Here is a 12,669-nt window from a genome sequence, read left to right as displayed (position 1 = left end):
TATTCTTACGGTCTCTCGTGCGTATGTGGTTTCACGTGAAGCTGCTGTGTCAGACAGCGGAGCCCTGTCTCCCGTCCACCCCACCCCTTCACGCTCCCCTTGGCGGCTGTTCTCAGCTTCATTTAGCTGTTTCTCCCACTGCGTCCTGTCCACACTCCCCTCCACAATTCAGAGCTGCGATTTCTTAGTTTTTCAGTTTCAAATGTTCTTACTGACTTTCTGCTGTAGAAGAATAGTTCTCCATACAGGAATGCAATTTTTATTAGAATAGCACTCAGCATTTGAATGCTTTGGAATGTGCCTACCATTCACATCTAAGCTACACAGTAAACACAAGTTGTTGTTTCTAATTGTTTATAGATCTGTTTCTTTTATTTGAAAGTCAGAGTGAGAGAGAGAAAGAGAATCTTCCATCCTCTGGTTCACTCACCAAGTGGCCACAGTGGCTTTGGCTGGGCTAGACCAAAACTAGGATCCTGGAACTCCATTTGGGTCTCCCACATGGGTGCCAGGGCCCAGAATTTGGGGACATCTTCTGCTGCTTTCCCAGGCACTTTAACAGGGAGCTGGATTGGAAGTGGAGCAGCCGGGACTGGAACTGGTGCTCTGATAAGGGATATTGGCATTACCCATGGCAACCGAACCGGCTACACCACAATGCAAGCCCTTATGAAGTATTCTTTTTTGCCCAACTCCATACTTTCTGGGTGGTTAGTAATTGTTGTTTGGGGCTGGCATTGTGACATAGCAAGTAAAGCCACCATATGGGCACGGGTCCATGCCCCAGCTGCTCCACTTTCAATCCAGCTCCCTGCTAATGCTCCTGGGAAAAAGCAGCAGAAGATGGCCCCAGTGATGGGGCCCCTGCCACCCACGTGGGAGAGCTGGATGAAGCTCCTGACTCCTGACTTTGGCCTGGTCCTGGCTATTGCAGCCCTCTGGGGAGTGAATGAGCAGATGGAAGACCTCTCTCTCTTCTTCTCTATAAGTCTTTCAAATAAATCTTCAAAAATAATGATAATAATTGTTATATTTCCACTTTTAGTGACTTTTTCCTTCAATCCACTGTCTCCTGTCCTGATTGGTGGCCATTGAAATCTCTCCCTGTACCCATTTCACAGATCTGGACATTGGTCCCTCAGAAGGCCCCTATTCTGCTAAAGCGAATTGTTTTTGTTTTTTAAGATTTCTTTATGTGAAAAGCAGAGGTATAGAGAAAGGGAGAAACAGACAGATAATCTTTCATCTGCTCGTTCACTCCCTAAAGAGCTACAATAGCCAGGTCTGGGCCAAGCCAGATCCAGGAACCCTACCCAGGTCTCCCCCACGGGTGGCAGGAGCCTGTGAGCTCAGGTCATGTCCGCTGCTTTCCCAGGAGCATTAGCAGGGAGCCAGTAGAAAGCAGAACAGTTGGGGCTCAGACCGGCCCTCCGTGTCGGGGAGCCCACCCTGGTGGCAGCAGCTTAACCTCTGTGGCGGAACACCAGCCCTCTAGTGTGGATGTTGTGCACTCTGCCTAGCTGTTTCTTCCTTTTTGTTGGCCACCTTTTATGTATTGAGATTGTCCCAAACGTTCCCTGTGCACTGGCCAAGGTCCCTGGGTTTTTGTGTGTGATGCAGGAGCGGGCATCGTTCCGTCTGCTCTATGCTGCCCAGAGCACCAGGTCGCCCTGGAACTTCCTGAGTGACAAGCTCTAGGAGCCCTGAGAGGAGCAGCAGGACTCGGTGAAGGTGGCAGATGCGGACGGAGCTGGGCGACGAGCATGGGACCCACCGCCCTGTGCACCCTGCCCAGGCTCCCAACCTCCGGGCTCCCCCCGGCCTGGGTCCTGTCCCTGGGTTCCGATGGCCTCTTCAGAGCTTTTCTGCTTGCGTGGCCAGGCCCTCTGCGGCTGACCTGGCCCTGCCCTGTGCCCCCGAGTTTGGGCTCTGACCCCTGACTCTGCCCTCTCAGAAATCCCTCCTCCCGGTGCCTGTGACGTCCGTGCTGCCCACAGCTGTGGTTGCTGTGGGTCCCCGTTCCTCATGGCAGCTGCCCCCCTCCCGACCAGCCTGTCTCCCCCAGTCGTGGCCTCCTGCCCCTTGCCATCTCCCCATCTGCGTGTATCTGGCTCCCAGCCCTGGGGGGTGGTCAGCAGGTCCTACAGGGGGTCTTGGGGCATGAGAGAAGTCTTCCGGCTGGGGGCGGGACTGCACTCATGAGTACCCCCACCACAGGTGGCCCTCCTGGAAACCAACCCCTACCTGCTGGCGCTCACCATCATCGTTTCCATCGTCCACAGTGTCTTTGAGTTCCTGGCATTCAAGAACGGTAGGGCGAGGCCCTGGGCCTGTGGGAGACCGTGGTGGGGGGTGGTCCTGGGGGATAGGGTCTGCCCCCTCGCCCTCCCTCCCCCATCCTCCCCCTGCCTGGGTTCTGGGCTCCACTCTCCAAGGGGCCTTGTGAGCCTGGAAGGGGAAGGGCGCCTAAACTCCCAGCCCAGAATCTCCCACCAACCAGGGGAGCAGCGGAGGGAGGGGCTGGGCCTGCTGCTGGGGCAGAGGCCGGGGTGCACCTCTAGGAAGCAGGCCAGGGAACTGCGAGGCCAGGAGCAGGGAAGCCCCGGTGCTGCTCCCCGTGGCGGGCCGGACCCACTGCCTCACCGGGAGGCCCCTGAGCCAGCAGTGCCTGGTTGTATGGCCACTGTGCTGGTGGCCAGGCACTGGCCTGCGCACCCCTACCAGGTGGAGACCGGGGCAGAAGCTCAGGAGGGGAGGTCACTTGTCCAGCCACCCAGCTGCCAAGTGGCCGCCCGTCTGCCCCGACTGTGATCCTCCAGGCCCCAGGGGCCCCGAATCAGTAGAGTCAGCATCAAGCTGCTGATGGCGTGCCCGTCCAGGCGCTGCAGTGCCAGAGCTGAGCAGGGACTGGTGTCTCTAGCCATCCTGGGCAGGACCAGCTCACTAAACTCTGACCTCGGAGCTGGGGGGCGGGGGGCTCTGTCCAGATGAGAAGTGAGGCACGAGGAGGCGTAGCCACTGAAAGGTCCTGTGGCCCCTCGGGTCCACCACCCTCACCAAAGCCTGTCTGCAAGCCGCTGCCTCCACGGGGCCCAGGGAGTGGGTGGACAGGTGCCCCTGAGGCCTGGTGAGCCCTCGCACACTGAGTGCAGAGCTGGCCCTGCTGACCGCCGGAGCAGTGCCCGTGGGAGACCAGGGCTTCCAGGGTGTGGCTGGGGGCTCCCCCAGGCGGCATTCAGGTGGGGCGCTGGAGGGACCCCAGGTCGGGGAGCAGAACCCAGGCCTCGCTGGTGCCTGAGGGTGCCTGCCAGCCCCATGCGGGGTCGAGGAGCTGGAGGAGGCAGTATCGGTGCGGCACAGCACAGACCTGGCTATTACCTTTGAGGGCCGGGTGAGGCAGGTGCGCTCATCCAGTGTGGGAGACAGGGCCAGCCCTGAGTGGGCTCAAGGTCTACTCACGTCCAGTGTGGGAGGCAGGGCTGGCCCCGAGCAGGACGAGACGGTCTGTTTCTGTCCTCGTCCTTGGCAACATTTTGTCTTGTGGGAAACCAGAGCAGCAGCAAGCACACAGGGGAGTGCCATGGCGGGGGGTGGGGGGTGGGGTGAGGGCTGCACAGCAGGGGCAGCTGGGAGCCTCTCAGAGGAGAGGCTGAACCCAAGATGCCAGGGAGGGAGCCAGGCCCAGGTCTGTTGATGGGCAGAATGAGTGCACAGGCCCTGAGGTAGGTCAGCGGGCCCTGGTGTTGGCAGTGGCAAAGAGGAGGGTGTGAGTGTGGTAGAGGGCGTGGGAGGGGCTGGGTGAAAAGTCCCCGCCCCCTGCTCACAGGTGTCTTCTCCACAGGCTTCATCACCATGACGCCCCAGCTCTTCATCAACTACAAGCTCAGGTCTGTGGCCCACCTGCCCTGGCGCATGCTCACCCACAAGGCCCTCAACACCTTCATTGAGGACCTGTTTGCCTTCATCATCAAGATGCCCGCCCGTCATGTGCTGGATCGGCTGCCTGAGGGACAGTGAGGCCCAGTGGCTGGCGGGGGCTCCTGGCTTTCTGCCTGCACTCATACCACCTCCCCTGTCTCCCCGCAGACCTGGTCTTCTTCATCTACCTCTACCAGCGATGGATCTAGCATGTCGATCCCACCAGGGTGAAGGAGCTGGGCATAAGTGGGCAGGATGACACAGCCGCCCCCGCCCCCTCCGGCAAGGAGCCCCAGGAAGCCCCTGCGAAGGCAGCTGAGGACAAGAAGAAGGATTAGGTGCCATGGTCCCCGCCTTCCCAGGCTCCTGGTGACAGCACCCACCTCCCTGGCCTCCGCTCCCCCCCCCGCCACCTCCCTGGACAGATGGGGTCAGGGCCCAGGGTGCGCAGGCAGTGGGGGCTGTTGGTCCTCTGTGTTCGCAGCCATCTTGCCCTGCCACAACCATGGGGAAGCCAACAGGGCAGTGCCACGGTGGGCTGGGCGGGGGCAGTGCTGGGGCCCCTCCAGGTGTCCTCGGCCGTCCATCATCTTGTCCCTCATCCCCGAGCACCCCTAACCCCACACCTCTGCCCTTTAACAGTGTGGATTTAATAAATTCATATGCTATTTAACTTAATTTCAGCCCCTCCCCTCCTGGGCTGCACGCTGGGTGGGAGCCCTGCAGGGGGCCGGGCCCCTGTGCCAAGCCAGGCCCTTCACTACTTCTGCCGCCTCCAGCCCTCGAGGGCCCTTTCGTCCCAGTCCCCAGTTCCCAGAAGCCCCCGAACTGCTTGCCTTGAGCTTCTTGCTCGGGCACAGCCGGGGCCCAGTTCAGAGCAGCACACGCCCACCGCAAGGTCCAGTCCCGCACTCCAGCAGGGCTGGGAGCATGGTGGGCAGCCAGGTCTGCCGCATGTGTGAACTGTGGGCACCCCTGGGCTGGGACCCGACTCCCTGGGGCACAAGTGCCTGGCCACGCCCCCCCTTCAAGGGTGAGCGCCCTGGCCTGCACTCCGAGGGCAGGGCCCTGCAGCCATGGATGGAGGCTTTTGTGCTGAGGACCCCAGGCTCCTGCAGGCTCCCTGTGGAGCCAGGCAGGAAGCCCACAGGCCAGCGGAGGGGGCCAGTGCGGCTGACTCCCTCCTGCTGGCTTCCTTGCCAGTGCTACATGGCCCCTGGCCACTGAGTTCCCTCGGAGCTTGGATGCCATGGGCTCTTGGGCCACCGCACCTCACTGGCCACATTGCCCCGGCTTCTCCCGCACAGCCCTGGGCCCAAGCTTTCCAACCTTTTTGTTTGTTTAGTTTTAATCTCATTTGCCTGAAAGGCAGAGTGACAGAGGATCTCCTTCCCCCTATGGCTCATGCCCCAGATGCCTGCAATGGCCAGGGCTAGGCCAGGCCAAAGCCAGGAACCGGGAGCTCCATCCAGGTCTCCATGGGGGCAGCAGGGGCCCAAGTGCTCGAGCCATCTGTGCCTTCCCCGGGTGTGCATCCGCAGGAAATTGCGCTGGAAGTGGTGCATCTGGGACTCGAGCGCGCTCTAGTGTGGGGTGTGGGCCTCACAGGTGGCCCCTTCCTTCAGCACCCAGGAGTTTGGCAAGGCCCCTGGGCTGCCCCACACCTCTGCCAGGCCTCTCCCTGTCTCCTGCCAGTGCTGGCCATCTGTCCAGCTGCTGGAGAGCACTTTGTAAATGTCGGGCACTGCCCAGGCAGACCCTGCTCTGACCCCACCATGGCCCCCGGGGACCTCATGACAGCTCTGGCTTCTAACCCTTGAGTGACCTTAGGGGAGGGGGGTGGGGCTTCTTAACCACACCCACCCAGCCTTGGCATAATTTTTCACCTCCAAGTGCTCCCCTGCACCTTGAACTCGCCCCAGGCTCACCACTCCACACCTGCACACCCTCCAGGTCGCAGTTCCAGTGCCGCCTCTTCCGGGAAGCCTTCCCTGACCTTCAAGCTGAGTCAGGTGCTCCCGTGAGCTCCCCCACTGAGGATCAGCGCTGCGTGGGGGTCAGCCTGCACAGGACAGACCCATGAGGATGTGGCCGAGCTGCCTCGGGGGGCCAGGTGCACGGCCAAGCACAGAGCAGGGGCTCCAGCAGGTGAGTGGACGGCGCCTCCCCAGACCTGCGGAAGTGCAGTCCCTGCAGTGCAGACAACAGGTGCGCTCAGTGCTCCTGGGCTGTGGGTCCATGTGCACAGCCCAGCAGAAACCCTGAGTGCCAAGGATGTTGACCTGTCCTCTCAGGGGACCAGACGTGTGCGTGGGTCAGAGGGGACCCGTGGGGGAGCCTGGGTCTGTCGTCATGGGAGCCCCCGTGGTGGCTTCTTACCACGAGCCAGGCTGTAGACTAAGCACAGTAATGGTTTGCTTTCTCCAGCGCACTTGACGTTACTCTGTGTGGGGTTAAAAACAACCCAAAGCCAACACTGTCTGGTCCTGGCACTGTGGTGTAGCGGGCTAAGCCTCCATCTGCGGCTCCGGCATCCCATGTGGGTGCCAATTCGAATCCCAGCTGCTCTACTTCCCATCCGGCTTTCTGCTATGGCCTGGGAAAGCAGTAGAAGATGGTCCAAGTCCTTGGGCCCCTGCCCCCACGTGGGAGACCAGAAGAAGCTCCTGGCTCCTGGCTTCGGATCGGCAGAGCTCTGGCCATTGCAGCCATCTGGGGAGTGAACCAGCGGATGGAAGACCCCTCTCTCTCTCTCTTTGCCTCTGCCTCTCTGTAACTCTGCCTTTCAAATAAATAAATATTTAAAAAATAAAAAAGCATATACTGTCTCGTGTAAAAAAGACATTTCACAATGTATGTCCATGTAAAAGGCAGACAACAGAACCAGCGAGCTACCTGCTGGTTCACTCCCTAGATGCCTGCAACAGCCAGGGCGGGGGCCCAGCCAGGAGCCTAAAACCCAGGGCCGGTCTCCCCCGTACTTGAGCCATTGCTGCTCCTCCCAGGGCGCACCTTAGCAGGAGCCTGGAATCCAAAGCAGAGCCAGGACTGGACCTCAGGCCCTCCAATGTGCGATGGGGGTGTCCCAGTGTCCCGATAAAAACAAAAAAAGAAAAGGTCCTATTGGAGCACAGCCACGCTGGTCATTGTGCCCCGGCTTTGGCTGTTCCTGGGCAGCGGAGTGAGAGCACCGGGCCGGCCAGGGCCTGAGCCTGGCGTGGTCACCGTCCGGCCCTTTGCAGACAGTGGCCGCTCTGTACCTCTCTCCAGGACCTGAAGGGCTGGGAGCCACGCTCAGTCCACTGCCAGGGCCAGGTCCGGCCTGGTGAGTGCTGTGCCCAGGGTCCAGGGCAGGCGGCGGCTCACACGGGGCTCGGTCAGCCTAGGCTGGGCCACTCTGCCTGGACAACGCAGTGAAGAGCTGGAACACCCAAACGCCGCCCACGGGCCACGCGGGATGCGGGCGCTTGCCCTACGTGCGGGCCCCCGGAGCCCCTGTGCTCAGAGGCTGGGTGCATGGTTCCCAGATGTCACTGATGTCCCTGTGCTCCCGGGGGCGTGTCCATGGCCGTGCACAGCGGTCCAGGCACTGGAGACCACCAGGAGCCAGGCGCAAGTCCCAGAGCCCGTGCCCAGCCTACGCTTGTAACACCACGGAAAGCGGCTGCGAAGCCGCGGGCCTTAGAAGCGCCAGGCTCCCGTCTCACGCGGAGACCAGGCTCCCGGCCTCAGTGGTCTCTGCCAGGCAATGGGCAGCGGGAGACGCCGCCTCGGCCCCTCCCCTTCCCGGCCGGCCCCGCCCCCGGGTCACGTGACGCGCGGGGGTTTTTCTTGTTCCCCTGCCGTTAGGTCACCGCGGCGAGCGGGCCAATTGGCGCGCAGAACGGCGGCGCCTGGGAATTCCGCCGCCCCGTCACCGCCCACCACCTGCCGGCCCGGCCAGAAGCCCCCCGCAGCCCCGGACGCCGCGCGTCCTGCCCCGCCTGCGGCCTCAGCCCCTGCACCGCTCGTCTGGGACGCGATCGTCCGCGGGGCTGCTCGCGTGCGCGCTTGGGTCTGGGCCGGCCTCCGAGCCGCGCGTCCCCGCTGGCCCGGCCATGCGAGCCGCTGTGTCGCCAGACAGCCCGCTGCGCCGGAGCTGGCGGGCCTGGGTAAGCGGAGCCCGGGTTGGGAGAGGGCTGGGGGGGGCTCCCGCGGAACGCTGGGGGCGGTGCGGAGACGCTGCGCTGGGGGGAGAAAGCCGCAGAGTAGGAGAAGGCTACCGCCCTAGGTGCGGGCGAGGCTTCCCAGCGAGGAGTGAGAAGGGGGCGGGGCCTGACCCTGAGGCTGGCAAGGGGGCGGGGCTCAGAGAGGCGAGGGGGAGGGGCCTTGCCCGCGGGGGCGGGGCCTGGGCGCGAGGATGGGACAGGGTCTGGGCCCAGCATAAAGAAGGAAGCATGGCGCAGTGGGAGGGCCCAGGGGGCGGGACATTCCGACGGGAACGCCCGCGGTGAAGGCGGGGCCTGTGGCCTAGAACGCTCCGCGGGTGGGGGCGGGGCATGACCCTGAAGCAGAGAAGGGGGCGGGGCTCCGCTCAGCGAGCGCGAGGTGGTGCCTGGCCCGCGGGGGCGGGGCCTACGCTCGAGGACTGGACGGGGGCGGGGTCCAGCGCAAAGAAGGAAGCGCGGAGCACTTGGAGCGCCGAGGGGGCGGGGCCTCCCTCAGGAAACGCCCCGCGATGAGGCCCGCCTCCCTGACCTTGTAGCCAGGCCGGGTGTGACCCTGGGCGTAGAAAGGGGCTGAGGGCCGGCGCCACGGCTCACTAGGCTAATCCTCCGCCTAGCGGTGCCGGCACATCGGGTTCTAGTCCCGGTCGGGGCGCCGGATTCTGTCCCGGTTGCCCCTCTTCCAGGCCAGCTCTCTGCTGTGGCCAGGGAGTGCAGTGGAGGATGGCCCAAGTGCTTGGGTCCTGCACCCCATGGGAGACCAGGAGAAGCACCTGGCTCCTGGCTTGGGATCAGCGCGGTGTGCCAGCGGCGGCAGCGGCCATTGGAGGGTGAGCCAACAGCAAAAGGAACACCTTTCTGTCTCTCTCTCCCTCACTGTCCACTCTGCCTGTTAAAAAAAAAAAAAAGAAAGAAAGGGGCTGGGGATAGGGGGGCTTCCAGGCCAGACCTTAGCCGGGAGAAGGAGGGGGCCTGAGCACCAGGAAGGCTGGGGTGTGTGACAGGAGCTGAGGAGCGGGCTCAGGCGGCGAGTCAGGGAAGACAGCGGCCAGGGGTGGGGCTTGCGCCCGAGGGGCGGGGCTTTGAACCGAGGGGCGGGGCGTGGGATGCTCTGGTCCTGGGGCCGTCCCATATCCTCCCCTGAGTCCAGCCTCTCTCTGCAGGGTCTGCTGACCTGTGCTCGCACTCACCGTCTCCAGGACCACAGGTAAGCAGCGCTCCACGGTCCCCGCGTGCCCGGCATCTCTGGCATGTGAGTGGGGCTGGGGGAGGCCGGGTGGGCTCCATTTAGGGGGGATTCTTGCCTGACAGGCGGTTGAGGTGGGCCCCGAGGGGTCCCCCCGAGACAGGAAAACTAGTCACCTGCTCTGAGAGCTGCACCGTGGGACTGCAGGGGGGGGGATTGGATTTCAGGTCTAGAGGCTGTGTGAGCTTCTGCAAACCACCTCCCCACCCAGGCCTCAGTGTTCCTCATCTGTAGGATGGGCATGATTGAGAACACAGGGACCCCCCCGGTCGGGGCACTGGATTCTGTCCCGGTTGCCCCTCTTCCAGGCCAGCTCTCTGCTGTGGCCAGGGAGTGCAGTGGAGGTTGGCCCAAGTGCTTGGGCCCTGCACCCCATGGGAGACCAGAAGCACCTGGCTCCTGCCTTCGGATCAGCGTGGTGTGCCGGCCACAGCGGCCATTGGAGGGTGAACCAACGGCAAAGGAAGACCTTTCTGTCTGTCTGTCTCTCTCTCTCCCTGTCCACCACTCTGCCTGTAAAAACAAAAAGAAAGAAAGAAAAAAGAAATTAGCAGAAAATAATTCTAAAGAAATTATGCTTATGTGTATGATGTAAAGGAAAATGTGCTTATATTGAATGAAAAAATAGAAATATAATAGAAATTATAAAATATTTAAAATATTCAAATAGAAACTTTAAACTTAAAAAGCACAATATTGGCCAGCGCCGTGGCTCACTTGGTTAGTCCTCCGCCTGCAACTCCAGCATCCCATGTGCTTGGGTCCCTGCACCCGCATGGGTGACCAGGAGGAAGCATCTGGCTCCTGACTATGGATCAGCACAGCAGCCATTTGGGGAGTGAACCAGTGGATGGAAGACCTTTCTGTCTATCTCCCTCTCACTGTCTGTAACTCTACCTGTCAAATAAATAAAAATTTTAAACAAAAGTTCATGGAGCTGGCACTGTGGCTCACTTGGTTAATCCTCCTCCTGCAGCTCTGGCATCCCATATGGGCACTGGGTTCTAGTCCCGGTTGCTCCTCTTCCAGTCCAGCTCTCTGCTGTGGCCTGGGAGGGCAATGGAGGATGGCCCAAGTGCTTGGGCCTCTGCACCTACATGGAAGACCAGGAGGAGGCACCTGGCTCCTGGCTTCACACTGCTGCAGCGCCAGCCGTAGCGGCCATTTGGGGGGTGAACCAATGGAAGGAAGACCTTTCTCTCTCTCTCTCTCTCTCTCTCTCTCTCTCACTGTCTATAACTCTACCTGTCAAATTAAAAAAATGCAATATCTGCAAATCAAAATCTTCATGGGATAGGCTTAAATTCAAGATGTCTCTGGTTAAGGAGTCAGTAAATTGAATATCCATCAGAAACAATTAGAAATTTGGAAATGTAGATCAAAATGAAGTGCAGAAAGATGAACAGTTTCCTTGTAGTATGTGGGACAACATACATGGAAGCCAAGTCCAAGAATCATAGAAAAAGGGGGAACGGGGTAAAAGATATAGAAATGATAAAGACTGAAAATGTCTTCAACTTGATGGAAGATGTAAGTTGACAGATGCAGAACGCTCAGCTTCCCCAGGTAGTGTAAATGTGAGGATGTCAGACTGATGGAACCAAGCTAAAGAAAAAACCTGGAAAGCAGCTCGGGGTAATGACTCACTACAAATAGGGGCAAGTGATATGTGTGATAGCTCATTTATCAACCACAGCTATGGATGGTAGATGGTAGAACAACATCTTTAAAATGCTGAGGGAAAATAATTGAGCCAGGCCGGCGCCGCGGCTCACTAGGCTAATCCTCCACCTTACGGCACCGGCACACCAGGTTCTAGTCCTGGTTGGGGCATCGGATTCTGTCCTGGTTGCCCCTCTTCCAGGCCAGCTCTCTGCTGTGGCCAGGGAGTGCAGTGGAGGATGGCCCAAGTGCTTGGGCCCTGCACCCCATGGGAGACCAGAAGCACCTGGCTCCTGCCTTTGGATCAGCTTGGTGCGCCAGCCGTGGCAGCCATTGGAGGGTGAACCAACGGCAAAGGAAGACCTTTCTGTCTCTCTCTCACTGTCCACTCTGCCTGTCAAAAATAAAAAAATAAATAAATAAATCTTTAAATAAAAGAATGCAACTCGCTATATTGTTAACAGTGAAGAAGACTCATGGCTATAAGAGATTCAGAAAAGGGGTTTGCAGTGCTTCACACAAGGACCTAATCAGCCAGGAAAGAGAGGATTACAAAACTGCTCCAGCTGGTGTCCTGGACAATGGTAGTTGCAAAGCTGGCCAGGTCCACTCAAGAACGAGGCACCGCCCGCTCTGGCTCATTCACCAGACAGCAGAGTAGGGTAAGGATAGAGCAGGAGACACCAGGCAGGACCACAAGGGAGGCTGCGGTGACCCCCCCCCCCGGCACTGGGAGTGGCTGGGCAGGGACCAAGAAAGCACAGGGGAGCTGCAGACCAAGCGCTTGGGCCATCGTCCACTGCTTTACCCAGGCCATCAACAGGGAACAGGATTGGAAGTGGAGCAGCTGGGACTCGAACCAGTGCTCATATTGTCCACCCACCCTAGGCCACAGGGTCACAAGACTTTATGAAGAGAAGCACAAGCTGTTATTAAGGGGCAATGGAGAGGGGCCGGCACCGTGCCACAGAGGGTGAAGCCACCAACCTGCATCCCACATGAGTGCCGGTTCCAATCCGGCTGCTCCACTTCGGATCCAGCTCTCTGCTGTGGCCTGGGAAAGCAGTGGATGATGGCCCAAGTCGTTGGGCCTCTGCACCCACGTGGGAGACCGGGATGAAGCTCCTGGCTTCAGCCTGGCCCAGCCCCAGCTCTTGTAGCCATCTGAGGAATGAACCAGTGGATGGAAGACATCTTGCTCTTGCTTTAGCTCTTTTTCTCTAATTCTGCCTTTCAAATAAATAACATAATTTTATTTTTTTAAAAAAAAAAGACACTTAAGATTGCCTAAAGGACAAATGCTCAACGCCCTCATTAGACAGATCTGTGTTAGAATACAGGGCAAGGGGCAGTGAGGACGGAAGTGGGGGGGAGCCCTCTGCCAGTCGCTAAGGGACATGGGGCTATGACCTCGGGCTTGGACAGAAAAGCAAAAACACAGGCCGGAGATGCAGAAACGGGCCCACAGTACCACACTGACGTGGGCCTGCCGACCCCCAGCTGCGCTCCCCACCGACGACCTTCCCGGTGGATTCTAGAACAGCTCCATGGCACCGCATCTCACTTTTGCCACATTTTACTCGAAAGGCAGAGAGGCAGAGACCGACAGGGAGAGATCATCCACCGACAGGGAGAGAT

General features: G+C 59.8%; 2 long non-coding RNA genes across 2 annotated transcripts in view; one reads left to right on the top strand and one right to left on the bottom strand.

The window, feature by feature from the left end:
- The window catches only part of LOC138850488 (uncharacterized), a 456,990-nt gene that overhangs the window by 400,770 nt on the left and 43,551 nt on the right, over positions 1-12,669 (bottom strand). The gene's annotated exons all lie outside the window — the stretch shown is intronic.
- LOC138850292 (uncharacterized) lies at positions 1,616-4,092 on the top strand. Its single transcript, XR_011390023.1, has 3 exons — positions 1,616-1,731; positions 2,218-2,311; positions 3,842-4,092. It is a non-coding gene; the product is annotated as an uncharacterized lncRNA (long non-coding RNA).

The sequence above is a fragment of the Oryctolagus cuniculus genome, chromosome 7 (genome assembly GCF_964237555.1).
Source record: "Oryctolagus cuniculus chromosome 7, mOryCun1.1, whole genome shotgun sequence".
In the NCBI taxonomy this organism is placed as follows: domain Eukaryota; kingdom Metazoa; phylum Chordata; class Mammalia; order Lagomorpha; family Leporidae; genus Oryctolagus; species Oryctolagus cuniculus.
This window is presented reverse-complemented; position numbering and strand designations above follow the sequence as displayed.